General features: G+C 43.0%; 1 protein-coding gene across 1 annotated transcript in view; it reads left to right on the plus strand.

The window, feature by feature from the left end:
- The first annotated feature begins 301 nt into the window (after positions 1-301).
- Positions 302-27,645, plus strand: part of SH3BP4 (SH3 domain binding protein 4) — a 58,838-nt gene continuing 31,494 nt past the window's right edge. The window contains exon 1 of the mRNA XM_073646722.1: positions 302-453. The gene's annotated coding sequence lies outside the window, so the exon portion shown is untranslated. The remainder of the gene's footprint in view (positions 454-27,645) is intronic.

Raw genomic sequence — 27,645 nt, forward strand, 5'->3', positions numbered from 1 at the left:
ATTTATATGTCGCATTGTAGGACATCCACGAATAAAGAGTTTTTCCAATTAAAAATATTGTCTGTCCAGAAAAAAATAAAAAGACAAACTGTCAACCCTGCCATTACTGTAAATGTGATCATGAGAATCATTGTGCTTATTTTTTGCTACATTTCTTTCTCCAGTTCTTGTATAACATTCCTCTCCTGCCTACTCCTAGTATCAGCACAGACCTCCAGTCTGGTAACCTGACCCCGATGCATCAGGATTCCTGGGACAGATTGTATCTGCTCTGCAGGAGTTAATAAGGATCCCAGACTCCCCCACTCAGACTCCTCCCCGGGGGAGGGGTCACGTTAGCTCCTCCCACTCCTTCTCTAAGCAGCTGGGACCTGAGAACACAGACAGCGGCGGCAGAGCAGAGGATGGGGCTGCGGTGACCCGGGACTAGGAGGACCCCCGTGTAACGGAGAGGTGAGCCCCCTGATGTAGTGGTGTAGGTGTGGTGTGGCGTGGCACTCTGCAGGTCAGCATGTGTGCACAGTGCCGGGCATGTCATCTGCATGCAGCTGTCGTGCAAATTTCACTGTTAGCTTGTGTATCTCTCTAATTGCCCCTCTCTGGGGTATTAACTCTCTGAGGATTGTGTGTGTGTGACGTGTTATACGAAGCAGAGCCGAGTTTGTCACTCTTTACATGTGCTTCTATGTAGGGCTGCAAGTGACAAACACAGCACTGCTACATCTGCAATGTATAGAGTAGGTTCCCACAACTTGATCATACATATATCTTTTTTTTTTCTTGCATAAAAGAATCACCCCCCCCCCCCTCCAAGATAGCTGATAACAAAGATCTATACCCCTCCAAGATAGCTGATAACAGAGATCAATAGCTTGCATTGAACTGCATAGCAGATGCTGATCACGCTTCCACTTGAGGTTTGCTCTATCCCTTTAAGGCCTGTCAAAGATCTGGCACCTTGGAAGTTGTATGAGGGAAGTATCCGGCAGGCTCATGCCATAGGAATGCCATTGTGATTCCTCCCATATGTAGACACCTTGGTGGGGGCAGAAAGTGACGGTTCTGACGTGTGCTGGTGCCGGATGTCCACAGAACATGTCCTGCAAGAACTTTTTTTTTTTCTTAAAATCTCTCTGGTACTCCCTACAGAAGTAATCCAGAATGTCAGCTGGTGGTCACTTCCACAAAGGAAATGTTTGTCCTTCTAACCAAGTAGCTCCTGATTTATGTCCCAGCTCATTTGTAAGCAGTCATCTGACTCCTCAGCTAATGACCCTCCGTTAACCACTAAAATTAGCTCCCTCTCCGTAAATGTTTACTCTTCCTCCGTTTTCCTTACATTAATGCCTCCTGTTAGCATTCATGCCGCTCTCCCGCAGGCTCAGGATTATTCTGGTTGCAGTTGGATTATCCGTGTTATGTAGAAGGTCCCATACATGCACATAGCGTGGTGTCTGCCAGCAGTGTACTTATTCCCTGTCTGTACGCGTGTTGGGTTACTTGTAGGACCAAACCTACAATTCATCTTCTGGTACCTGAGTCTTACAACCTGTAATGAGAGTTTGGGAACATAAGCAAGAAAAAAAAACGTCTTACAATTTTTCACTGCCCTCTCCCATAATGATAGTTCTGTTTTACGTCACTTGTCTCATCTATTGCATTATTTCTGTCTTGTGTATAAATATGTGACCCTTCGCATTTTGTGTTATACTATGCCTGATGAAGAGACCTGAGTAGTCTCAAAAGCTTGCAATTTGTTACCATCTTTTCAGTTTTTCATTAAACTGTATCAACCACTGAGGACTCTCAACTCTAAGGCTATGTGCCCACGATGCAGAAATGCTCAGGATTTTTTCCTGAGCGTTTCTGCATCTCCCTGGCAGAAAAAAACGCATGCGGATTGTACATGCGTTTTCCTGCCAGGGACATGCGGAAATGAAGCATTCTTCACTTACATTTCCGCATGCAGGTGTCGAGCGCTTTCCAAGCGATTTTAGCATCACTTGGAAAGGGCTTGACAACTCGGTCACACTATATAAATCCATGCAAACAGCATGGATTTATATAGTGTCACCCGAGAGAATGTAAAAAAATAAACCTATACTTACCTTCCGATGGCCCCTGCAGTCTTGCTGCGCTCCTGTGCTGGCTGCGGGCAGATCGGTCCTTCAGTCCTGCGCGATCTGTCGGCAAGCACAGAGAAGGAGTCCGGGGGCCGTCGGAAGTGAATATAATCTTTATTTTTTATTTTATTTTTTTTTTTTTTTTTACAGCTTTTAGGGTACCCTGGTCCGGAGGAGAGTCTCCTGTCCTCCACACCCGGGTACCATCCGCACATTAGAACGCGCCAATTACGCAAGTACAGATGCAGTCTTGCAGAATTGGCGCGTTCTAATGCAAATTAATGGCGACGAAAACGCAGCGTTTCCGCAAAATAATTGGTAGTGCTGCTTTTTTTCCCGCAATGATAATCCGCAGCGGAAATTTCCGCAGCATGTGCAAAGCACATGCGGATTATCATTGGGGGACATGGCAGGCCTTCTACCATGCGTTTTTTAAGTGTTTCTGCAGCGTTTTTGCCGCTGCAGAAACGCTTAAAAAACGCATCGTGGGCACACAGCCTTTTCTATTTACTGGCTAACACGGTACAAAGATATATATTTTTCTTGTATCTAAATTTGTCACTGTCATTTGTAATGTAGCCACAAAACTTCGATAACCGTCATCCAATTTCCTTTCCGACGTCCGCATACACCTGGACGCTCAACTTGTCTGTGTTCTCAACGGGAAGAGGAAAGGAAGCGGCTACCAGACTCCTTTTGGTGGCACACTGGCAACTCATTTATTTTACTCACTTTTATATAGCGCCATAATTCCACGGCGCTTTACAGATATTATTGGCATTGTCCCCATTGGGGCTCACAATCTACATTCCCTATCAGTATCTCCTGTGATGACAAAGGATTGGACATGTTGAGTTTCAGTATGGCCAATCATTCCTTTCCCCAACATCACCTATTAAGGGAAAGTTGGCACAAACTCGGTTACACATTAGATAGCCGGATTCTTCTGCTGAAACTTGCAGATTCAGCTGATTTTTCTCTTACTAAATGTGTGAACATGGCCTATTTGATCAGTATTTTACATCAGTATTTGTATGACAAAATCAGGAGTGGAAGAATCAGAGGAAAAGTATAATAGATACCCGTCACCACTTCTATATTTTTTTTTAATAATAATCTTTATTTTTATGTAGCGCCAACATATTCTGCAGCGCTTTACATACGTTATCATCGCTGTCCCCATTGGGGCTCACAATCTACATTCCCTATCAGTATGTCTTTGGAGTGTGGGAGGAAACCGGAGGAAACCCATGCAAACACGAGGAAAACATACAAACTCCTTGCAGATGTTGTCCTTGGTGAGATTTGAACTCTGGACCACTCCTGGTTTTGACTTACAAATACTGATGTAAAATACTGAACATGTGAATGTGACCTTAGGGCTTATTCAGACATCAGTGATTTTTCGCATATGCAAAACAAAAAGACCTGAATTTCATCAGTGTTTTTGGTCACTGTGACAGGTTTATGGAGGTTTCTCAAGCTTCTCCAATAAAATAGTCTGTGAAAAATAGAGGGATGGCATCCAAGTGCTGTCGACATTATTTTTTCATTTATTTTTTTTTTCACACTGGTCCATAGACTTGCATTGGTAAGTTTGAGCTCCGATTGATATCGGACAAGACTCCGTGCTTCTGTAAGGACCACTTGGTCTGAGGAAAAAATTGGGACATGTGAACTACGCCATAGACTATCATAGGTGCGAGTGCTATCCGTGAAAAACACAGAACTCGCTCATACGAGAGAAACTGACATCTGAATGGCACCCACGTTGATCAACTGTTATCAGTGTCAACGGCCGTTGGACTTCTTCTGATAGTGGCCATCGGGTGTGTAGTACCAAGCTGCGGCCACAACCAGAAGACGGAGCAGCTCCGCAAGTGAGTACTCCTGACTGGTGGCTACCGACACCAGTAACAGCTGATCGGCGGGGGTGCCGGACCCCGGCCGATCAGACATTGATGACCTATCCTAAGGATAAGTCATCAATGTAAAAGTAGTGGACAACCTAACTTTGTTTCTCCAGACAACCCCTTCATCACCTATCCCTTGGAGGCAGCCCCTTTAAACAATGTATGTAATAAATGGGATTCTTTTGGACAGGATTGATTTGGTAATCGTTCCTTAGGCGGTTTCTATTGTTGCCATGACCGTATCTGCAGCAGCCACAGGCATAGATCAGAGGAGTTTTCCTTCCCCTACTTGGCAATATGTGATGTACTTTTAAAATCGCATAAATAGAGCATTTTTATTTTAATACACATTGTGTCTTTTTGCATAATGATGTAGATGGAAAATGTCATTTACCCGTAGCAACACTCAGGTTTGAGCTTTCAGCTTTCCATACAGGTTTGAACATGATCTTTGCTTATTCTGGTGTTTTGCTAGGGGCCCTAAATGTAAAATTAAATTTCCTTACTGCTGCTATCTGTCATTATTTTGTATCTGCATTATTTTTTTTTTGTTAAAAACCCTCTCTAAAAAGTGCAGTTTGAACCCAGTCTTGCCTTACTACTATACATAAACCATATACTTGGCATCAAAGACTAGATCAGATGCTGATTTTGGAGATTAAGGGGATACATTTCCATGTGTTAATATTTGCACTGTGGATCTCCAGAAGAGTGAGGCTTCTTTCACACATGTACTCAGCGCGGATTTTACACATGTAAAACCCGTAGCATTTTAAGTAACAGTAACAGCAGTGTGGGTGAGTTTTAACTTCAATTACCTCTTGCATTTATTCTTCATACAGAACCCACGTGGACATTGGCTTTTCTTGCATTTTTTTTATTCTATTTTTTTAAATCTGCACCATGTCAGTTTCTGTAGCAGAAATGCATTTCTTTGGTTTGGATTTTGCCCTTCATTTCAATGACTAAATATAAATTTGCAGTAAACTTAAATCTGCTGGCCTGGCATTCTTTTGTTGTGTTTTTGTTGCAGTTCTGCAACAGGAATTGCGCATGAATAAATGTGGTTGTGTGTTACATGCATGAATCTTCTTTTTTTTTTCTCCAGTTTGTGAAATCTGCGGGCAAAATCTGCATCAAATGCATAATGTGTGAACTTCCACCTTCATTCATATTTTGATGAGGATTTTCTGCACATTTCACCTTCTGCATTGCAAAGCAGGAGATATGCAAAATATAGTGACATGCTGCAACTGAAGAGGGGCATATGTTTTTGTTAGTAAATGAACGCCTATGCCCAGACTGATTGCAGGTCTCCTGACCTGAACTTAAAACCTCATGTCTATGAAGCTGTAATTTTGGATCAGATCGCCCGGTTACTGTGGTCCCAATACGGACGGTGGAATACACCCATCTGAAAACGGCCTAAGGCTGGGTTCACACAAATGTATGTAAAATCATCCATTTTACATTCAGAAAAAAAATAACGATTTTTCATCCGTATTGCCAGCCATTTTTTTCTATGTCCGTTTTGTACATCGTATAGTCTACGTTTTTTACAGGAGCAATTTAATAATCAGTAAAGGTCAAATACAATTTCCTATATTTTTATAATGGTAATTTATGATAACCCATATTTGATCCGTTTTTTTATGCATCCATTGACTTGTATTGGGCGAGTCTGATCCAGAAATAGATTTTATTTTTTTACACACAGATCATCATTCCGTATGTAAAAAGCTTAATATGAACTACCATATTAACGTGCATTGGTCAGTGTGCTATCAGGTTTGCATACGGACATCACATGGACATTTAATACATTTATCTGAACGTGCCCTAATGGTGCATTTCCGTAGAGCACAAATACTGGGCATTTTCTGACATGGAAAGAAAATCTACTCCAAAGTACCAAAGCAAGGTTATTAATGGGATTTTTAAGAAATGTCATGTTCATTCTGCAGAGATGTCCATTAATTCTGTGGATATTGCAGTGATTAATATGTGTTAATTAATTGCACTGTATTTGTAAGGCTGCGTGCCCACTATGCGTTTTTTAAGCGTTTCCGCATCGGCAGTTCCGCTGCAGAAACGCTTAAAATAACGCTTGGTAGAAGGCCTGCCACGTTCCCCAATCTCTGTAGTAGGATGAAGTTGGTGCCGGGAAAAAATCTGCTTTCCTCCGTGGTGAATAAATTTGACCACGAAACGCGTAGTAATCGTAGCTTTTAGCAATAAACTACAAGATTGTTTAATTATACATAGAATCTCTCGTCAAAGGAGGAGCGCAGATTTTTTCCCGGCACAAACTTCATCCTACTACAGACAACCTTACAAGATCCCTAGGGATTCTGTGCTGGCTGCAGCCCTTCGTTACTTATTCTTACATGAGTTGTGCATTACACAACTCATAAAGGTGAGCACATTTTCTTTTTATCTACTTGGTTGTTGTTGGATAACAGCGCTATTGCGCCCCCATCTCTCTACTTATTTTCATGTTCCCCAATGATAATCCGCATGTGCTGTGCACATGCTGCGGAAATTTTCGCTGCGGATTATCATCTCGGAAAAATCTGCAGCAGTACCAATTATTTTGCGGAAGCGCGGCGTTTTCAGCATGGGGCATTATAAGGGGGTGACATCCTGCATGGGGCATTATAAGGGAGGGGAGAGGTGACATCCTGCATGGGGCATTATGTGGGAGGAACAGCCTGCATGGGGCATTATATGGGGGGAACAGCCTGCATGGGGCATTATTTTGGGGCCAGTATTCTGTATGGAGCATAATATGGGGGCCAGTATCCTGTACAGAGCATAATATGGGGGCCAGTATCCTGCATGGAGCATTATTTGGGGGCCAGTATTCTGTATGGAGCATTATAAGGGGGCCAGTATCCTGTACAGAGTGTAATGTGGGGGCCAGTATCCTGCATAGAGAATTATTTGGGGGTCAGTATTCTGTATGGAGCGATTCGCTGGTTTCTGAGCTGTTGTGGAATTCACAATTGATATCGGTCATGTAATGTAAGAAGTGAAATTTTTGGCCTTGTACTATATATATATATATATATATATATATATATATATATATAATATATTTTTTTTCTCTGCTGTATCTGTGCATCCTGAAGCATGGTATGTGTTAAAGGGGCCCACAGAGACTTTCACCCGGGGCCCTCAAAAACCTGGAGCTGGCCCTGGTCTGCTCTCCTGATCTACATGTCTCACTGGTAACTCCCCCTTTCATTTAAAATAAGCTCTGGAGGCAGAATCTCAGGGAGATCTATGTCCGGCCCATAGATCTTACCAGCTCATTTACATATTAAGAGAAATGTTAATTACTGTGGAATAAAACGCCAGATCACAGATATCAAAGTATCATTTTATTCAGCTTCCTATGACCTATATGCCCATATAGATGACTTATTAGGGTTGATCCTACTGACAGATTCCCTTTTTAAGGGTATGTGCACACAACGTCTTTTCAGGTAGATCCGCTCCGTAACCTGCCTGAAAAAGCGCTAAAGAAACGTAATAATGAACCTATTCACTGCAATGTAAAATCAACTTGTTGTGCATATGCGCAGTCTTTTTTTGGTTTCTTTTAACCAGTTCATGTTTCTTAAGACACAAAGCTATTAAAAGATGTGAAATTACTATTTTTCAGGCAGCTCATGCTTTTAATCTATTGTAAACATAATTTAAACAATAACAAAAAAGCTTCCAGCTGCAAAAAAACATTGCTGACATCTCCTGCTTGAAAAACTTGTTGGGTAGACCGGTGTCCAAAAGCGGTCACGCTTTTTTTCAGAAGTTTTGGAGTGGAATTTTTTTAACTGCTCATGCTTTTTGCGGTGACAACAATCCTGCAAAACACTGTAAGGGTATATGCGCACATTGGTATTTGCAGCATATTTTTCTGCTGCAAAAGGCAAACTGCAGGACATCGCTGCTTTAGATACGCACATTATTGTGTGCATTTTTACTTGCAGTTTTTCAAAGTCATTTGGGTGAAAAATGTTGCGAAATGCTGAAAGAATTGACTTGCTGTAGATTTAAAAAAAAAAAACACATATTTTTTTTTTGCGAAGGAAAAATATGTGCATGAGATCTCAGAAATCTTTCACTTTCCTGGTGCAGGTTTTTTTTTCAGCAGCAAAAAACGCAACATGTGAACAATCCCTAAGGCTCCAATTCATTAAGACTTGCGTTTTGAGGGGCGAGCATCAATAAATCTTGGCAAATTCATTCTCAATGGTGTGCACCTTTTTTGCACCTCGCCAGAAATGTTACTCCAGTCAGGGACTGGAGTAGCTTATCTTGTGTAAGAAGTGCCACCACTTTCGTGAATTTGACCGGCGGGTGTAGCCACAACTTGTCCCATCCCAGCTTCACCCATTTACACCCAGACCTCAAAATGTCAGTGTAAGCGTACCCTAAGGCCACGGCCCCACTATCAGTATTTGGTCAGTGTTTTTTTTCCCAGGAGTAGGTGATAAATGCAGAATTGGTGACTTGTTTCTATTATACCTTTTCTCTCATTGTTCCTCACCTGGTTTTGGCTCCCACTCCTGAGAAAAAATACTGACTAAACTGATAGTGGGGTCATGGTCTTAGGGTGTTTTCTGATTGAAAAAAATGTCAGAAAGTCTCTGTCTGATCACGGCCTGTAGTGCTGTTGCCTTCTTCTTGTATTGTGGGGAGGGGGGGCAGGAGGTTTATGGTGTTTCTTTCCCTTGTTAATAGGCCATAAAGTTGTCTTTCCAGGTTATAAAAGCCTTGGCTGTGTATTTACTGCTCATGTAAAGCTGCTAAAATTAATTGCCTCCTTTTACTGTGCTAATTTCCCAAACCTGCGGGACATGAGGAACATGGAGGCTCCTGGCAATGTAAAACCTGATCCACACCTGTATTCCTGGCTGAGCAGAGCAGGTTCTTCCATGAAGGAGGTAGTAGTATGATGGCTGATGTGACATGCTGCAGGCAGAGGAGCCTGGCACAGTGAGGCACGTTGTGGTAGGTGGCCGCCGCTTTGTTACCTCACGTCTTCTCTTGGCCGCCTTGTGTTTGCGTAAACGAGGCTCACGGAGCATGAAAGGGGAGACAACAAGCGGATGTCAGGAGAGCAGCAGAAGTATCCATGGTAATGTGTGCAAGGCCCGGGTTAGTGGAGTGCAGGAGGCTTTTATAAGGCCAAATGTACATCCATTGTCCCAGCTGCTCTGCGACTGTACACTACATGGCCTGCGGCAGTACGTGGATTAACGCTTTCAGTGTAGTGCAGCATAATATAGCGTTACCTGAGGTTAGGAAGCTTATATATGTAATGATGACAGCAGCCTGCCGCCAGAATTATGCTTTGTTGTGTGACATCCATTCTCCTCCCGTCGTTTGCAAATAAACCTTTTTGCCACGTCTCCAAGGGTGACATGTGAGCTCAATGCCTGTGGGAGTGTATCTGTGAGGGACACGGCTACTAGACGGGAAACTATCATTTTTCCATCCATGGGGATCTTGAGTGATTTAGTGTATGCATATAATTATAATTTCGGTAAGTGTCTTAAAGGGGTTTTCCCACGAACGAAAGTTGATTTTAATCAATAGATCTTGGAATAATAATAAGTTCCACAATTGGATGTGTTTATATAAAATGTTCTTGTGCTGAGATAATCTTATAAATGTGCCCCTGCTGTGTACTGTGTAATGGCTGTGTCTGACTGTATAGGAATATGGTCTGATCATACCACAGCTCCTGGGCAGGGGAGGAAGCAAAAGAGTATACAGACATTACAGCACGGGATCACAGCTGATTCTTTAGTGAGGTAAAACATTTCCCTGCCTGTTTTTTAAACAATGTTTTACTTCAAAGAAAGAATCAGCTGTGATCCCGTGCTGTAATGTCTGTATACTCTTTTGCTTCCTCCCCTGCCCAGGAGCTGTGGTATGATCAGACCGTGTTCCATACATGCAACAATGCAGGAAAAAAGCAGAATTAAAACATAACTTTTACTAAATAGTTTAAAAGTAGTTACCCACAAATACAAAAAACATACATAAAATATATACAGCCTTATCCCTGTATGAGACAATTGGTGACAGTGGTCAACCAACTAACAGAAGAGAAAAACTCTCTATACCTTCTCATGCTACCACCAACAGGCTGTCACCTGGCCTTGTACGGCCGTTAGAGCAATACAGTATAGAGGTGAAAAAATGGAACAATCTCACCAAACCAGTAGGATAAGGCGTCCCATCCGCGGTCCCTCGGGTCAGACAGGGTGATGTTCAGTCTCTAACCCTATTATTTCCTGTTGGCATAAACTGACCCTAGGACCCCAAGACTCCTGCCCTTACAAGGAAAGTCCACAGCTGACCCAAGCTTGGACAACCCCTTTAAGGTCCCCATACACATTAGACTAACGTCAATCGAACCAGCCGATATCGACACGTTCAGCAGACAGTTTTAAGTCTGGGGTCCCACTAGCGTATGGCATATGATGCGATATGCTAGTGACACTCGGCTCCTCTGCTGCGAGCGAGAGCCGAGTGTAAGTGCTCCGATCTTCTCGCATGAGAGAATCACAGCACTGCTGCAGAGGAGACGGAGAAATTGATTTCTCCCATCTCCACCATTGCCGGCGCCCGAGGGAATCGCACTGCACTCGGATATCACCCGAGTGCGGTGCGATTCCCACATGCACCCATAGACGTATATGGGTGCGTGCAATCCGATTCTCGGATGCAGAATCGGCATGAGAAAATAATCGCAGATATGAGCTGCCATATACTTTAACATTGGGCCAAGTGCAATTGTTTTTTTTTTGTTTTTTTTATTGCTAATGTGTATGTCGGGAGATCCAATTTTGGACTGCAGATCCATTTGTGATCTAGCGATAAGTCACCTTTCTAAAGATGTCTGACAACGGCTCTCTCATAAGAGAAAGCCCTCCCTGTGAGTGAGAGTCGGTCCAAGATAGCCAAGCGATGGCTCAGCCATCAGCTAACAGCCATGTAAGATGTATGGGGGAACTTGAGTTGTGTTTTCCATCCGGTGCGGTCTTCTGCACTAATCACTTCCATTGTTCTTTTCCGTTGTAGAAACAGAAAAAAAAATGGTGGCAGTGCCAAACCCATCACATCATTCATCCTGACACCCAACATGCCCCTTGACTATAGTCGGGTTTAATGTCCCACCTTTTACCAAATCCGTAATGGTGGTTTGCATGCGGATGTGAATAGTAAGTTTGAGTTTTCAGCCCTGAACCTTTTTTTTTTTTTTTTCTTCCCTTCTATCCATATGAAATCGATAAAATATGCGCACACCCTAAAGTCTGTGGTGACATTTTAATACCCAAGTGTGATTGGCAGGAGCACCCATTTGAATACATGTATGGCTGTGTTCAGACTTCCTCTTGGACATTCCGCTCCATTTTTTTATTTTTTTATTTATTTTTTTTAGGAACAGACAAATGGAATTATGTCTGAAATGGATCCGTTGCATTACTAATGCAAATGGAAACAGAGGGACCTCACCAATTATGATGGCCTCCGTTTTTTATGTGTTTTTAACTGATTCATTAAGACCGGCGTTGCTTACATCCGTGTTAATGAAGGGGCTCTCTGGAGTATAATGCACCTAATTCATTAAGAGGCACACGCAACTTAATGCATTAGGTGCATCTTACAAGTGCCATGCACCACTGCCAAGAAATGTTACGCCAGTAAAATGGCATCACTTTTCATGAATTTGACGGGTGGATGTAGGTGGCCGGGACAGGTGTGAAAACGCCAAAAGTCAAAACTTCCGAGTTGCTCAAAAATTTTGCAATTAAGGGGTTTTACATGAGAAATTCTGATGTAAACACCTTAATGAATCAGGCCCTGAAAAGTACAGGATGCACTCTTTCTTCCATTCTAAAAACAGGCACCTAACGGAACCCAGGTGGACCCCATAATGATCAGTGGGACGCCTCTGCTTCTGTTTGTTTTACATGGCAAATGTACAGGGGTATTTTCCAATGGAGGCATTTCTTCTAGGGATTAATATCCCTGTACATAAGGCAATCCCATAGATTGTATGGCTACTTACTAGTAAGTCACACAACTCCGATCACTGCTGCACAAGGTTCGTGTGTGTGTGTCCTAATGATTATGCTTGAGCAGAAGAAATTCTACTATTGGAGGGTTTAAATAAATTCTTGACCTGTTTGTACCTAGACTTCGTTTTGTGTTAATTTCTGATCATTTTAAAGGGTTTTCGTTTGTTTTTGTTTTTTTCTTTTCCACTCATCTAGCAAAAGAATATGTCTCCAACATTGGGATTCCTTGCGTTTCCAGTCTGCTTGTTTAGATGACAGCCTTTCACACCAGGCAGCTGGTAAAGACATATGTTTGCTGTCAAAATCGTAGATGACTGCCTTTAATCAAAAACCTTTAATCTCCATGCAATGCTGGATACAGTAATTAAGAATAACGTTACTGCCCTGTTTCAGATTAGTTTGCTTTATTGTCTCCTCAAACAGTTTATTTCATCTACTTTTTATACTTCTTATTTTTTTTAGAGTCATTGTTTCATTACATCTCTATTTTTTTTCTCCATGTAGGCAACTAACATGAATTTTTTTTAGGTAAATGGGATTCTAGGAAATGCCCATACAATTGTTTTTTTTAACTTTTGGTAAATCTTTTCTTTCCAGATTTATGATCAGTATGGGTCTAGCCTGACACTCACCCATAGAGGAAGTCAGGCGTTTGTCTGCCCCATTGGTCTGTTTATATAGCCCACAAATAACTTATTGTTTTCTGAATTATATGGGCGGTTGCAGTCAGCCCATATCATAAAGGCCATCTATAGAGATTGTTGTATTCACTGACAAATCATGGCCAGGACTGTGACCTTGGATAGAGGCTCATGCTGGGCAAAGACTCAACATGTCCTCTTGTAGTCCTGGCCTTTAAACCTCTTGGGGTATTTATAGAAGTGAGAAGATAATGTTTAGGAGCCAAAATAATCTTAGAAGTGTTCATTTACAGAAGTACCTGTAAGGCCACATTCACACGTTCAGTATTTTACCTCAGTATTTGTTCCACTCCTGGTTTTGGGCTTACAATCAGAGGAAAAGTGTCCGGTCTTTGAAATTCAGAGCATGTCTTATTCTGATCTGTTTTGCGGATCTGACTTGGTCATTAATGTGAATCTGTTATTTATAAATGGATGACATCCTTTGCTAAGAGTCATGGGTAAAAAAAAGTTTAGTTTACTTCCATTTTTTAAAAAAAAGTGAGACATACAGTACACACCAAAAGTTTGGACACACCTCATTTAAAGATTATTCTGTATTTTCATGACTATGAAAATTGTACATTCACACTGAAGGCATCAAAACTATGAATTAACACGTTGAATTATATCAAGAAAATGCCAAGAGTGTGCAAAGCAGTCATCAAAGCAAAAAGGTGGCTACTTTGAAGAACCTAGAATATAAGACATATTTTCAGTTGTTTCACACTTTTTTGTTAAGTATATAATTCCACGTGTTAATTCATAGTTTTGATGCCTTCAGTGTGAATGTACAATTTTCATAGTCATGAAAATACAGAAAAATCTTTAAATGAGGAGGTGTGTCCAAACTTTTGGTCTGTACTGTACATGGATGTAAAATGGGAAAGAAAGCAAGTGACTTATTGGATTAAGCCAGCCATACACTTTAGATGGCTGTCAATCAAACTATGCTTTAGCTGACGGTCATCTCGGCCGTCTCTCGCTCAGCTGAGTGTTCCTGTGCTCTTTGAGAAAGCCGCCGACAGACCTCTCTGCTAGTAACTTATCTAGTGGAGAACAAAGTGAAATCAGACATTCCTGATGAACATCTACCCAGTTGGCCACATCCATACACATTAGACTTTCCGCCGAACTTGTCGATATTGGTGGGATCGGCCAAGTCTGATGTATATGGGGGGCCTTCAAGCTGAAAACTCACAACTTGTTGTTGCATTTTCTTGTGGCTTTTTTAAAAGAAGAAATGCATGACAAGTTATGGCCTATGGTTATTGTAATGTGTTGCACAGTGAGACATGGCAATTACTTAACACTGCTCTATATACTGTCCTATCTATGTACAGTGCTGTGTGAGCTTCCTATAGTAAGGAATCACTGTCTCTACCTTTTTATAGGCACATTTGTTGCTCAGCATCACAAGCTTTTATTAGAATTGTGCATTGTCGCGGTCATAGGACATCAGGACTATTACCATAGCCTACACTACTACTAGAGACTTACAGAAGCATATTGATTATAGTTTACAGTATAATTCTAAGTAAATTGGGATAATTCACATATAATTTCAGTCTGGGAACTCTCTCCATCTAAAACGGACTGCTCATGGACCTTTACAATGGTTCATGCAAAAGTTTACATGGGGGGCACAATCCGCATCTTCAAAATGACAGCGTGCATCATCAGACTCCGCTTGTCCATGATACTGAAGAGGGCACGGAAACAACACAAACATTGGTTGTGTGAATTAAACAAGACCAATAGATTCTCCCAAAATACTTCCCATAAGGCTGCATTCACACATCCTTGTAAATCAGACCACTTTTCTCTCACGTGTAATCCGTATAGCCTTTGCTTTGCGTCTGTTTTTAAAAATTGAAAGAGGGAAACTTTCTGAACTTATTTTTTTTTTCATCAATTGACTCTTTGCAATGGATTAGTGAAAATGGATAAAGAGCGAAAGGCCAACATTTTACTTCAGTTTTCCCTCCATGTTTCATCTGTCTTTAACAGATCGTCCTACACTTTAATGGCCAGAACTGATCCGCCAATCAGATGAGAATAGGACTTGCTCTGAGCCTTACGGCCTGGAAACACGGATCCGTTTTTAAGACTGATGTGTGTATGGGTCAGTGTACTGTCCAAGAAAAAACGTATGGCACATAAATGTGTACAATGGATGTGTGAATGTAGTCCAAAATATAAATTCTGGAGTATCCTAGAGTTGTGTTGTTCCTCCTAGAAATGTCAGGAAAAATTACCAGCAGGTTACCATTTTTGTGAAAAAGGTCAATATTTCATAAGACTGGCATTGAAGTATACATGATTTTCTGATTGAATTCTGTAAAAAGAAAACCCTCCATTCTTCCATGTAGTATCTGACTCTGTGCTCTTTGGCCACTGTGCTCGGGATCCAAGTGTCACGTACCCTAATGCCATGTTTCATTTTAACGCTTAAGGCCTATCTGGTTGCGTTACACCTACTAATCTTATGATTCATCTGCATGCACTTCTTTTCAAGTCTAAGTCTTCCATTTGCTCCTCTTTCATTTCTACCCATTTTCTGTTGGTTTCATGTGTTTTGAACAGTAATACACCATGCGTGATCTTGGGCACTTCCCTGCGGTGCCACCCCTTGGTATCTTCTACTAGCTGGCTGGTTGTGTTGCTTGTGAAATGGTCTCCTGGAGAATGATTGTCACTTGTCCAGGCAGTGTGGGATCCTGGGAGGAAGAGGGTGCGGGTACTCTTTCTCTTTTGATGAAAGGATTAAGGCTGATTTCCATGCCCTCTCAGATCCTTCATCCTCTTGCTGCTTCCGAAAAAGTTAACCCTTTGTTTGGCAGTGTTTTACATTGCTGGCTACATACCAGTCGGAGGATAAGCCATTTCAGTTCCTCTGTCCTCGTGCTGTTTATACAGAGATATTCTTGGCTTTGTTTATAGTAAACATGTATTGTGCCAGGCATTTTTGATTCTTGACAGCCCTTTGCCAACTGCTTGTGAAAGCAATGAGTGTATAACTAAAAGTTAGGTTTTCAACAAGAAATATTACCTTTTAATGTTTTTTTAATTTTTATGTTCACATCTAAATGATGCATACCAGTTTTTTTTTTATTTTTCCATTGTTGTTATTATTAATATAAGATATTATATATAGTGATGAGCGAGCACTAAAATGCTCGGGTGCTCGAAGCTCGGGTCGAGCACATTGGAATACTCGGGTGCTCGACTCAAGCAACGAGCCCAATGTAAGTATATGGGAAACTCGAGCATTTTTCTGGCGGTCCACTCCCGGCGGTCTGCAGAAGGTCAAAAATTGCCCAAATCGATGGGAACAGTGCTCAATTAAACGTCAGGCAGGTAGAATATATAGGCTGGCAGGGTATATGGGAGGGTGCATGAAAAACATAGCAGGGCACTCAGAACACACTAGTGCCCTCTGATTTTCATGCGCCGTCTCTTTAAAAAAGCCGGCCGGCAATTCATCAATGGCATACGCCGGTACCCGTCAACTTAGAACAGAAGGAATAGAGCATCACACATAGATTAGATAGAAACATCTCAGTCACATATATAATAAGCACAGTGACAGTGTTGGTTACTGTACTTGTCATTTAGTGTTAAAATAAAGGATTTATTAAAAATTGGCATGCGTTTCCCCTTAATTTTAGTCTCTAGCGGAGGTTAAGCAGATGGCTGGGGCAGATGTTTGAAGCCTGGGAAGGGGGTAATACCCACGGAGCTTCCCAGGCTACTAATATCAGCCCCCAGCTGAATACCTAGCCTTTACTAGCTATTAAAATGGGTGACCCCAAAAAAAAAGATGCGGGGTCCCCCCTATTTTAATAGCTACCAAGGGCTCGGCAGACAGCTGGGGGCTGATATTAATAGCCCAGGAAGGGTGCCATGAATATTGGCCCCCTCCCAGGCTAGAAACATCAGCCGTCAGCCACTCCAGAAATGGCGCATCCATAGGATGTGCCAATTCTGGCACTTAGCCTCGCTCTTCCCACTGCCCTGTAGCAGTGGCAGTGGGGTAATAGGGCTGGGGTTGATGTCCGCTTATAATGCCAGCTGACATCAAGCCCAGGTTAGTAATGGAGAGGCGTCTATAAGACACCCCCATTACTAACCCCATAGTGAAAGTTAAAAAAAACACCCAACACCCAGAATAAAATCCTTTAAGTGAAATAAAGACACAATACTTTAATGTTCTAAATTAAAGTCTACTTACCATATCGCCCATTCCAGCTGAAGCCAACGATCTCCTGCAATAAAAGTAAAATAATAAACCAACCTCATCCTTACTTTTCCATGGTTCCCAGGACGACTTCAGCTCTGCTACATTGACATGACAGGCTGGATCGCAGCAGAACGCTGCCATCCAGCTTGCCATGCCGCAGACACTGAGAAGCTCCTCAGTGAAGCTCCTCAGTGTCTGGCTGTGACTTCATCCAGATGAGCTGAGTTCATGTCCAGTGAACTCAGCTCACCTCATGCATATCACTGACAGCGTGGGAGAATTCTCCTGCTCAAGCGGTGCCGGCAAATGACGTCACCGCTTTAGCAGGAGAATTCTCCCACGCTGGGATGGCATTGAGATGGCAGGCTGGATGGTATCAGAATGCTGCCATCCAGCTTGTCATCCTTCAGAGACATTGCCTGCGCTCCGCATTCTGCTGCGATCCAGCCTGTCATGTCAATGTAACAGTGCTGGAGCCGTCCTGGGAACCATGGAAAGGTAAGGATAAGGTTGGTTTATTATATTACTTTTATTGCAGAAGACATTGGCTTCAGCTGGAATGGGCGTGACGGTAAGTAGAGTTTAATTTAGAACATTAAAGTATTGTATCTTTATTTCAATTAAAGGATTTTTTTTCTGGGTGTTGGGTGTTTTTTTTTAAACTTTGACTATGGGGTTAGTAATGGGGGTGTCTTATAGACGCCTCTCCATTACTAACCTGGGCTTGATGTCAGCTGGCATTATAAGCTGACATCAACCCCAGCCCTATTACCCCACTGCCACCGCACCAGGGCAGCGTGGAAGAGCGAGGCTAAGTGCCAGAATTGGCGCATCCTATGGATGCACCATTTCTGGGGCGGCTGACGGCTGGTGTTTCTAGCCTGGGAGGGGGCCAATATTCATGGCACTCTTCCTGGGCTATTAATATCAGCCCCCAGCTGTCTGCCTAGCCTTTGCTAGCTATTAAAATAGGGGGGACCCCACATCATTTTTTGGGGGGTCCCCTATTTTAATAGCTAGTAAAGGCTAGGTATTCAGCTGAGGGCTGATATTAGTAGCCTTGGAAGCTCCGTGGGTATTACACCCCCCCCCCCCCCCCTTCCCAGGCTTCAAACATCTGCCCCAGACGTCTGCTTAACCTCCGCTAGAGACTAAAATTACGGGGAACCCCACGCCAATTTTTATTTTTATTTTTTTTAATAAATCCTTTATTTTAACACTAAATGACAAGTACAGTAACCAACACTGTCACTGTACTTATATATGTGACTGACATGTTTCTATCTATCTAATCTGTGTGATGCTCTATTCTTTCTGTTCTAAATTGTCGGGTACCGGTGTATGCCGCTGATGAATTGCCGGCTTTTCATGTTTCACTGTGAGCACTGTTCCCATCGATTTGGGCAATCACTGTAATGCCACAACCACCATGGCTGTGGCATTACAGTGAGTGGCAGACAATCCCTGCATGATTGGTGCTCTAAATAGTGCCAAACTTGCAGGACGGGGACCCGAGCTCCCGCCCGAGCATCGCGCAAGTACTCGGCGAGCTCCGAACATCCTGAGATGCTCGCATGCTCGCTCATCACTAATTATATACCATTCCATTTCTGATGCCTTGAATCTTCTGTAATAGAACTGAGCTGCAATGACAGGCATAGACACTACCAAAAGTGCAGCGCTGTGCCCGTAGTCTGCTGACTTTTGGAAGTCTGATCCCACTGATCTAATTTTTAATGTCCTCTCTAATTTAAGTTTATGATATTTGGCAAGTTTTTAATGAGGCATTTCCCCATTCTCTGACCACAGCAGCAATCCGACCACCCTGTCCCATCATGTTGGAAAGCGTCATTGTGCAATGTCAATGCACTTTCATTAAAGTGCCCAATATTAGCATTTATGTAGCCCAATACTATTTTGTTATTAGTACCACTGAATTAAACTTTCTTTTTTTTCACAATTTACCATAATTTCCTTGCTCTTTGGTCATATAATGGATTGTAATTATGTAGCATGAATAACATCCAAAATGGATGACTTCCCAATAAAATTTACTATCTCTGCTTTAAAAAAAAAAAAAAAAGGTCCCCAAATAATAGCACTTGTGTAAAATACCAAAATCAAATCGTACTCATCCTCCGCCGCTGCTTCTGTCTTTGTGTTTTGGCTGCAGTAGAGACATCATTTTGACGACTCTCATCACCACTTGCCAATCACTGAGCTCAATGGCTTTGCCAAAGTAGATGGCGCTAGCCGTTGAGCTCAGTGATTGGCTGCAGTAGGGATGTGAGCTGTCAACATGCCTTCCCAACTGCAGCTAAAACACTGAGACAGAAGCTGCGACGGAAAGTGGGTTCTGAACCTGGGGAGGGTAAATGCACTTTCAGGTGAATTTTTTTTTTTTTTTTTTTTTTTTTTTTTTCTTCAATCAGGTGTGTGTGTGTGTGTAACTTTATTTCTGGTTATTATATGACTTTTATCCTGCATTTTTAGCCATTAGCTCTTCCCTCTGCACTATAGACTTCCAATAATTTCTCTTTTTCTATTCTGCCGGATTCTCCCTCCAGCTTGTCCCCTCTCCTCCCCCCTCAATAGACTTATATGTAGAAGGTATAATTTGAGCCTTCACTGAAGACAGATTTGTAGACAGTTTTAAATGCGTGTGTGTATGTATATATAAATATTATTATTATTTTTTTTTTTCTTATTTTCAATTGTACTATTGGTTTACTGGTGGATAAAAAAAAGTCTAGTTACTTCTAAAAAAAAAAAAAAAAAAAAAAAAAAATGTTTCTTCAAATTCTACCCACATAAACTCAAACACCGCTAAATAGGTCTTGGAGAAGTCAGGTCAAGTATTCCCAAGTTTTATGATAATCAAAGTATACCTGAAATATACTTTAATCATATATGACTTTATTCAGTCATATATGATTAAAGGGTACGTATTATTTATGTTTTGTTTTCTTATGTTTTAGATTTTTAATTGTGCTGCTGACCATGGGGGGGATCTTGTTCCTGGGACCCCCCATAGATTGCTCAGAACACTGCTTGGATACTTTTGCCGGCAGCATGAGTGTGTGCATAGTTAAAATTGAAAGGCCATGATTCTACAGTCAAGAGTGCAGTATGGACTTTCTATTGAGCCCATGCTCTGATACAATAGATGAGCATTGCTATTGCAGAAGTGAGTGCATCCCCTCCCGAAACCAACCAATTACTTTCAAGTTTAAATATGTAAACATGGTAGCCTTTATTCACCTTTATATGTGTTCATCCTATAGCGAAGTCCGTTATTGGCAGTCCTCTGCTTTAGGTTAATGTATTTAGAACAGGACATAATTTACATTTCCTGCATCTTCTTAAGAGCCAATGTGAGAGCGTGCCGCTAATAACCCAGAGCACTTCAATAGAGAATGAATGGTCTTTGGGCGCAATTCATATGTCACATGACAGAATAAAACATTTATTTTTTCAGATATGCTTTCATTACTGCAGCAAACATGTTATCCACCCTTAATTTTTCTCTAAAGGTCCATTCCCACTGACCTGGTATTGAGCATGAACGGTCGTAGGAATGCTCGATTCCCGACAATTAGGCCGGTGTAAACAGGCCGCAAATCATCGTACAAACAAGTGCTTGCTTAAAAATCATTATTCTCGGCAGCTCCTCATTCTGTGTAAACAAAACAGGTGCTGCCGAGAACAATGGTCTTCTGTACGCAGATAACTATTATATTACTGATAGTTTTATGATTATGAAAGTGCACTCAGCTTGTCTAAGGCCAAGTTCAACCTTTAATCCAGCAGAAATCCATGGACAAAGTTGTATGTCTGCCTGAAAAAAAACTGATTTCAACTAGATCATTATTTATTTTTTTTTTCATTTAAGTCTATGAAACTGATCAGTTAAATTGCCATTTGTTTTCTTCCCTTTGTAAAGATCAGTTTTTTGCTTACTGGATGTGGAAATAGAAATATTTCACACATTCTACTGGATGTGTGAACTTTTCAAGTGATTCATCTATTTGAAACTGATCCAGTAAGCAAAAAATGGATCCTTTTCAAATGAACGTGTGGCTATTTAACGGATCCATTTCCCATAGACTTGAATGTTTAAAAAAAAAAAAAAACGGATTTAAACTGGATTTTTTTTTTTTCAGGCAGTCAAAGTTTGCACAACTTCTTTTTTGTCAATGGACTGCTGCTGGATCAATTCTAAAGGATGATTGCTGGACATGTGAACAAATCCTTAGCAGACTATTAAATGACTTCTATGTAACCTAACAGCTGTTCAACTCAACGGGTGGTGTAGTGTAAATCCACCATTAATGTACCCCGGCGTGGTCTAAAAATAAAGCAAAACAAATCTATGAGGCGTATGGACACCTTTTAAGCCTGGCTTTCTAGATCTGATAAGCTCACAAGGTATCCCTCTTGCACTGTCCAGCGTTCTATTGCATTTTTTCATGCAGAATACATGTAAAGAAACTGACTGCTTCTATATTTTTACAGTGGCATGCTTAATCCTATTAAGATTCATGTCACTATTGTTCAGGCCCATGTCATAAAGATCCCAAAATGCAGTCATGTGCATGATCCCTTCTGTTGACTTCAAACAGAAAACATTGATTGCACCTGACCAGCTCAGGGGATGGGGATGACTCGGTACCCGGGCCTTTGCCTTGGGGATGTCGCGGTGGTCGGCTCCCAGGCCCGTACCCTGGGGTCGCTCTTTAAAAGCGTGGATATTATACTGGGATCGTAGGTTTATTTTTATGAAAGTTTGTGACGCCACCTGTGGCTTCTGGTGAGAATTAACCAGCGTTGCGCAGTCCACTGAGGCCGATGATGAGGCAGCTCGATGGTATAGCTCCCCACAGGTGGAGCTAGGCCTCAGGGCAGCGTATGACGGGGGAGTGCAGGACAGGCTAGACCCAGCCGGGTCAGAGCAAGAACGGGGACAGACACTATTGTCACTTCAGTACCTTTTACTGATGGAAATTCAGGCACTTCCCGGAGCACTGTAGGGTGAAGGGTGCATGTCAGGATCCTCCCCAATGAGCGGGTTTTGGGCCTCCTGTCTCTTGCCTCTGCGTAGTAAGTTTCTGACCTGCCTGGAGCTAGGCCTAACTTTGTCTCTGTCCTGCGCTGGCTGACCTTGTGTTAGGGCCTTTCCTTGGAGTACACGCTCCTCAGCTTGCGGGGCCTATGTGTTTCCTGGCTCTGTTACGTATCAGCACTATAGTGATCCTGGGACGTGTAGTTCCCCAGGGATTCCGGTTATATCTTACTGGGTCGTGGAGATCCCGGTAAGTTTCGGACCCGGTGTCCGGTAGCTGCTTCGGGGTGAGCTAGTTAAGCTCCTCTGCCCCCTATGTACTAACTCTCCACTCGCCTTCGGTCTTCTCGGGCCCTCACTAGGCTATACACACTAACGGCAGCTTGCCGCGCTTCACCGATCTTATGGTGCCGGCGCACATAAAGCTCACCTCTCTGAGCTACACGGAGTCTTGATCTGGATAAGCTCCACTGCAGGATAGCAATTGCAGGAGCGGGAACAGGCTTTTGTCCTCTGAGGTAACTTCTCTCAGGCTGTACTGGACTCACTGCCAAACCAGAATAGACTAGACTCACAACTAACTGCTGCCTGGCTCCACCTTCCCTATTTATCTATCCCTAACGGGCTCCCTCTGGTGGTCTGAGGTGGAAGGTGGAGAAGTGTGAATGTTTATGGGGGCCTCCTGTGGAGGAATCCATCAATGCACTCTTCCAGGATCTGTGATACCAAGCGCAGCTGGGCGTCACACACCCCTGAGAGCTGTGATTGGCTACAGTGGTCATACAAGTAAAGGACCAAATAAACAGGTAAGTTTTCAATTTTGACAGTATTGGGGACCTCTCAGTTCTCTCCGAATAGATGATGTTGGAGGAGAGAGGATCTGACCTGTTGCATTTCATCAGCCCATCCTTTTGTTTTGCACAGAGATGAGACGCTGCCAGAGGAGTCTGGCGGCAGCTCTCTTAGAGGACACTGGAACGCTGGTCTCGGACAAGCATTTTGTCAGAATCTATGTTAAAGATCCATGCCATCAAAACAATTTGTTGTGGAGTAGGTGAAATGACTTTAGGCAGATGGCATAAATAAGAGTGATGGTGAGTGATTAGGGGTTTGTTTAAAGGGAACCGATCACGTCGGGTAGCACTTATACTGCAGATATAGTGTTAATCTGCAGTATAACAGCGTTAGATAGGTGCCCGTTAGCCATACTAAAAGTGCGGCACCCTGGAGAAAACAAACTTTATTTCTCCCTGGAGCACCCAGCTTTCATTCATGAGGTTGTGTAGCGCCCCGAGGGTTCGGCCGCTACAGGGGTATTGCACCTCTGCCAGAGGTGTGGTATTCCACTCCCGGGTAAGGATGGAGTATGGACCAGGGCTCAGTTAGCTGCATACAGCACACTCACCCCATTTCCGAGGGACAGTTCAACGGTGCTCCCATTGGACAGAAATGCAGGCACGACAGACCATGTCCCTGGCTGGAGTGGGGAGGGGGGAGGAAAACCCGGTGATGTACGAGCAGGAGGGGACGGTTCCTGAGCATAGGTAGGAGCTCATTGGTTGCTGGTCACCTGAGCTCACACTCTAGGCGAAGATATATAAAATGGGCACCATTTCAGGTGGAGGTTCGAGTTCAGTCAGAGAAGACAGAGAGCAGAGGCTCTGTAGGAGCTCTGCTCAGAGGCAGGCCTAGAGAAAAGGCCGGGGCCTGAGAAGAGAAGGAACAGGAAAGAAGAGAGAGAGAGAGAAACAGAAGGGCTCAGGAACAAGAAGGTGGAAGGGACCCTAAGAACCCATGAGAATACCGGGTGAAGGGTCAGGCAGATTAAGGGTACCGGATCCCAAGTTGGGGGGGGGGGAAACTACCCTCAGCCAAAGACCGGACTTCGTGATCATTTATTGGTGCGACACCTCATCAAACCTGCTAGGAAGGCACCATAAAGGACAGCGGGGAACGGGGCCCACGTTTACCCGCGCAGATCCGCGGCAGCTGGACAAAAGTTGGTCACTGGTGAGGCAGGCCAGAGAAAGGATAAAAGGGGGTTCTGGGCCATGCTCCTGAATTGCCTGGGGGTTGACTGAGCCCCTCACCTGGTGGACGTAGCACGGCTTGGGCGGTCATTGCATGTGCAGAAGTGACCCGGAGCATATGAACTGTGAGTAAAAGGCATTGGACTGCAGTACATTGTTTGTGTGTTCCTTGCTCCTCCAGCACTAACGGTACCGGGACTCTCCTCACCATCACCCCCACCATCCACTGCACTGCCCTGGGGTTACACTCCTCCCGTGGGGAGTTATACAGTCTCAGCTGCACACACTATCAGCCCCAGCGGTCTGCACTGCAGCAGCGGTTAACCCTGACCGCAATCCACAGGTGGCGTAGTCGGACATCACTTAAAACTTATAAAGGGACTACCACTGGTCTGACCACCCTGAGCCACGGAACCGGGTCGCCACTACTACCCCCATCGTCTCCCTATTGCCCGGCTCCGAGTGCCCCACGGCCCAGGGGGCGAGTCAGTTGTGCCTGGAGTAATTAAAGTCACTGCTCCAAAATACTGTGACTGGCGCTTTGACTGCCGGCGCGGCGCTTTCGATGCGACTTGTGTGTAACTTGGCTGTCTTATATACAGTAAAAGCAAAGCACTAAAATAGTCTCGCAACAGTAAGTTGCAGACAAGCTGCACATGTAGCTGTTGCCTTATTCACAGAAAGATCTGCAGTCCCCAGGTGAGATTCCACATCACACTTGTTGCTGTGAAAAATAAATATTCTTACTGAAATGTTGTGACGCTGCCTGCAATGTGCAAGCACATGAGGAGCTTGGACTGTGGTGAGAGGTCCGATGTTACTGAGCAGAAAAGGTCAGGTGCATGTAGCCAACTAGACCTAACTACTACATCTACATCATCACCATTAGAGCTTATTACAATAGTATCATTCAAAAGGTTGTCCACCTTTTTGGATTTTTTCTTTCTTAAATTTATGAAAAATTTTGCACATTTTGTTTTTTGCAGGATATTTTTTTCCCTACACCAGGCGTGAGAATTCTATTTTTTCTGCCAAGGGCCTTTTGGTTATTTATATCATCCTTCGGGGGCCGTACAAATAGTGCTATCTCCTCCCATAAAGTACGTTCTGACGCCGGCACGGATGTCCGGATGTAATCTTTCATTGCACGCGCCTCAGCGGTCAGTAGTGAACACTGCTTGTGCTTACAGAGCAAGAAGAAATTATGGGCCGGTGGCCGTCAAAATACAGCTGCCATCCCATGCACTGCGGTCCCCGGGAATCTGCCCAGGGGCCGGATAAAGGGCCATTGAGGGCAGTAAATGGCTGGCGGGCCTGAGGGTCCTCACCCCTGCTGTACAGTCAACTTTTGATGTGGTCATAGAGCAGCCGAGAGGAGCTCAGAAAAGAGTTATAAAGGCAAACGGTGCAAAATTTATAATGAAGCTTAACTACAAAAATAAATAAATGTTTTTTTCAGACCAAATTACATGAATTAAAGTAAAGAAAAAAATTGATTTATATATTGTCCTGAAAGGTGTACAACCCATTTAACGCCATTTTATTCCATTTGCATATATTGGTTGCAATATATTTGATGAAGCGCATTCATTTACTGTATCCAAACATATTAAATGCATCCATATACTGTACATGAAGTCCCTCGTTCTGACATCTGCTGCTCCTTATTATGGGATCAGGATGACGCCTGTCACCTGCTTAGGATTTGCGGACCTGCTCCCATTAACTCTTCATCACCCTACAGAGTCAGGTTTACATTTATTTGTATAGTTTATAACCTGGGGGGGATTTCTTGCTGTGCAATTGAATCAATGATCACTATTTGGTCTGCTAGGTTTCTTATCTTCACCTCTCATGACCTACAAAAATAAGACCTTTCATGGTTAGTAGCTGTGGGAGGAGGGGGTCAAATGACTTTTGTCTTTATGTGGTCAGTGTAGTCCTACATCCAATTCCATGGACCTCCTGAGAATGTAGAATAATTCATCACCGTGTGCTGCAATATTACCGTACCTGGAAACTTCTGTATCAGAAAGGTTTAGTCATTACATTGTAACACTGGGCTGAAAAGGATTAACTGACGTCTAATAGTATATAGGCTAAATGAATGGCGTTCGTTTATTGTGCCCACTTATATAGCGCTATCATATTCCGCAGCACTTTACAGATATTGCCATCATTGGGACTCACAATCTACATTCCCTATCAGTATGTCTTTGGAGTGTGGGAGGAAACAGGAGAACCCAGAGGAAACCCACGCAAACACAGGGAGAACATACAGACTCCTTGCAGATGTTGTCCTTGGTGGGATTTCAACCCAGGACCCCAGCGCTGCAAAACAGTGCTAACCACTGAGCCACCGTGCTGCTACAGTTTAGCGTGCCACGGGAGTATCTCCAGCACAACATGGGTTACCTGTTTTTTACCTATATGAGGGTGATGCCTCTAGTGATTGGGGGGTTTGAGGTAAGAGGGGATTCCATGTTGAGCAATGCATAGCTGTTTTATAAAGTAAAAATCAGTGTCATAGTATTGTACAGAATATGGTCCCTGTTGCACTTTTTTAATACTTGCTTCTTTAGGTTGGATCGCCTATGGAGAAATGATTTGTAAATAATTTTAACAAATGCAAATTTTGGTATCCTTTGGTGGCAGCCAGTTTCTCTGACATTGTATTGGAAAGGGTTAAAATTAAGCTTTTGGGTTGTGTACGAGTCATATTGTCTCAGTAATCCCGCCAGTGATACTTGTTGGGGGTAGATGGGTTTAATATTTAATCTGGTCGCTAGTGTTGGTTACCAGGTGCCTTTTGTAAAATATGATTTGCACAATAGCCCGGCCTGCAGCTATCTTTTAAGGTGAAATCCGATGTCCTTGATTTGCCGTTTCCCACAATTGGAAGACAGAGTTTCCCTGGAGACCCCCTGGAGGGGAGGAGAATTTGGATACCAAACACCCACCCAGTCTGACCAGACTATTGAGTATTTATAGCTTTGAGCCATTGTGTGTGTGTGTGTGTGTGTGTGTGTGTGTGTGTGTGTGTGTGTAAACCGGAAGGGAGCTAATCCTGATGTGGGGGGGGGGTGTAAGACAAGGCAAGCAAGGAGTCTAGCCAGGAAAGACACCAGTGATCTGCTGGGTGCTCTGTTACAGGGAATAAAGACTTTTTAGGATTCTTGGGGTGTAAGATGCAAGATGAGCTCTTTATTAGTTTTGTGCCATGGACTAATTTGAGATTCTGATGCAGCATATAGTGCTCCTTTCAGGAGTGATGACTGTCATCTAGTGGTGCCAAGTACAAATTAGTGGAGTAAAAATGTTTTGTAGATATAATATTTTTTATTTCTATAGCGCCAACATATTCCGCAGCACTTTACATTTTAGAGGGATATCTGCAGTTATAGAAATTGCAAAGCCATAGATGCAGAACATATTTGCTTCATTTTACTTGTGTAAATGCAACATCCAGATACAAATGTATCAGTGTTACTGAAT

This window comes from Phyllobates terribilis, unplaced genomic scaffold, assembly GCF_046119375.1.
Source record: "Phyllobates terribilis strain yellow unplaced genomic scaffold, ASM4611937v1 Scaffold_9__5_contigs__length_417890890, whole genome shotgun sequence".
NCBI classification, from domain to species: Eukaryota; Metazoa; Chordata; class Amphibia; order Anura; family Dendrobatidae; genus Phyllobates; species Phyllobates terribilis.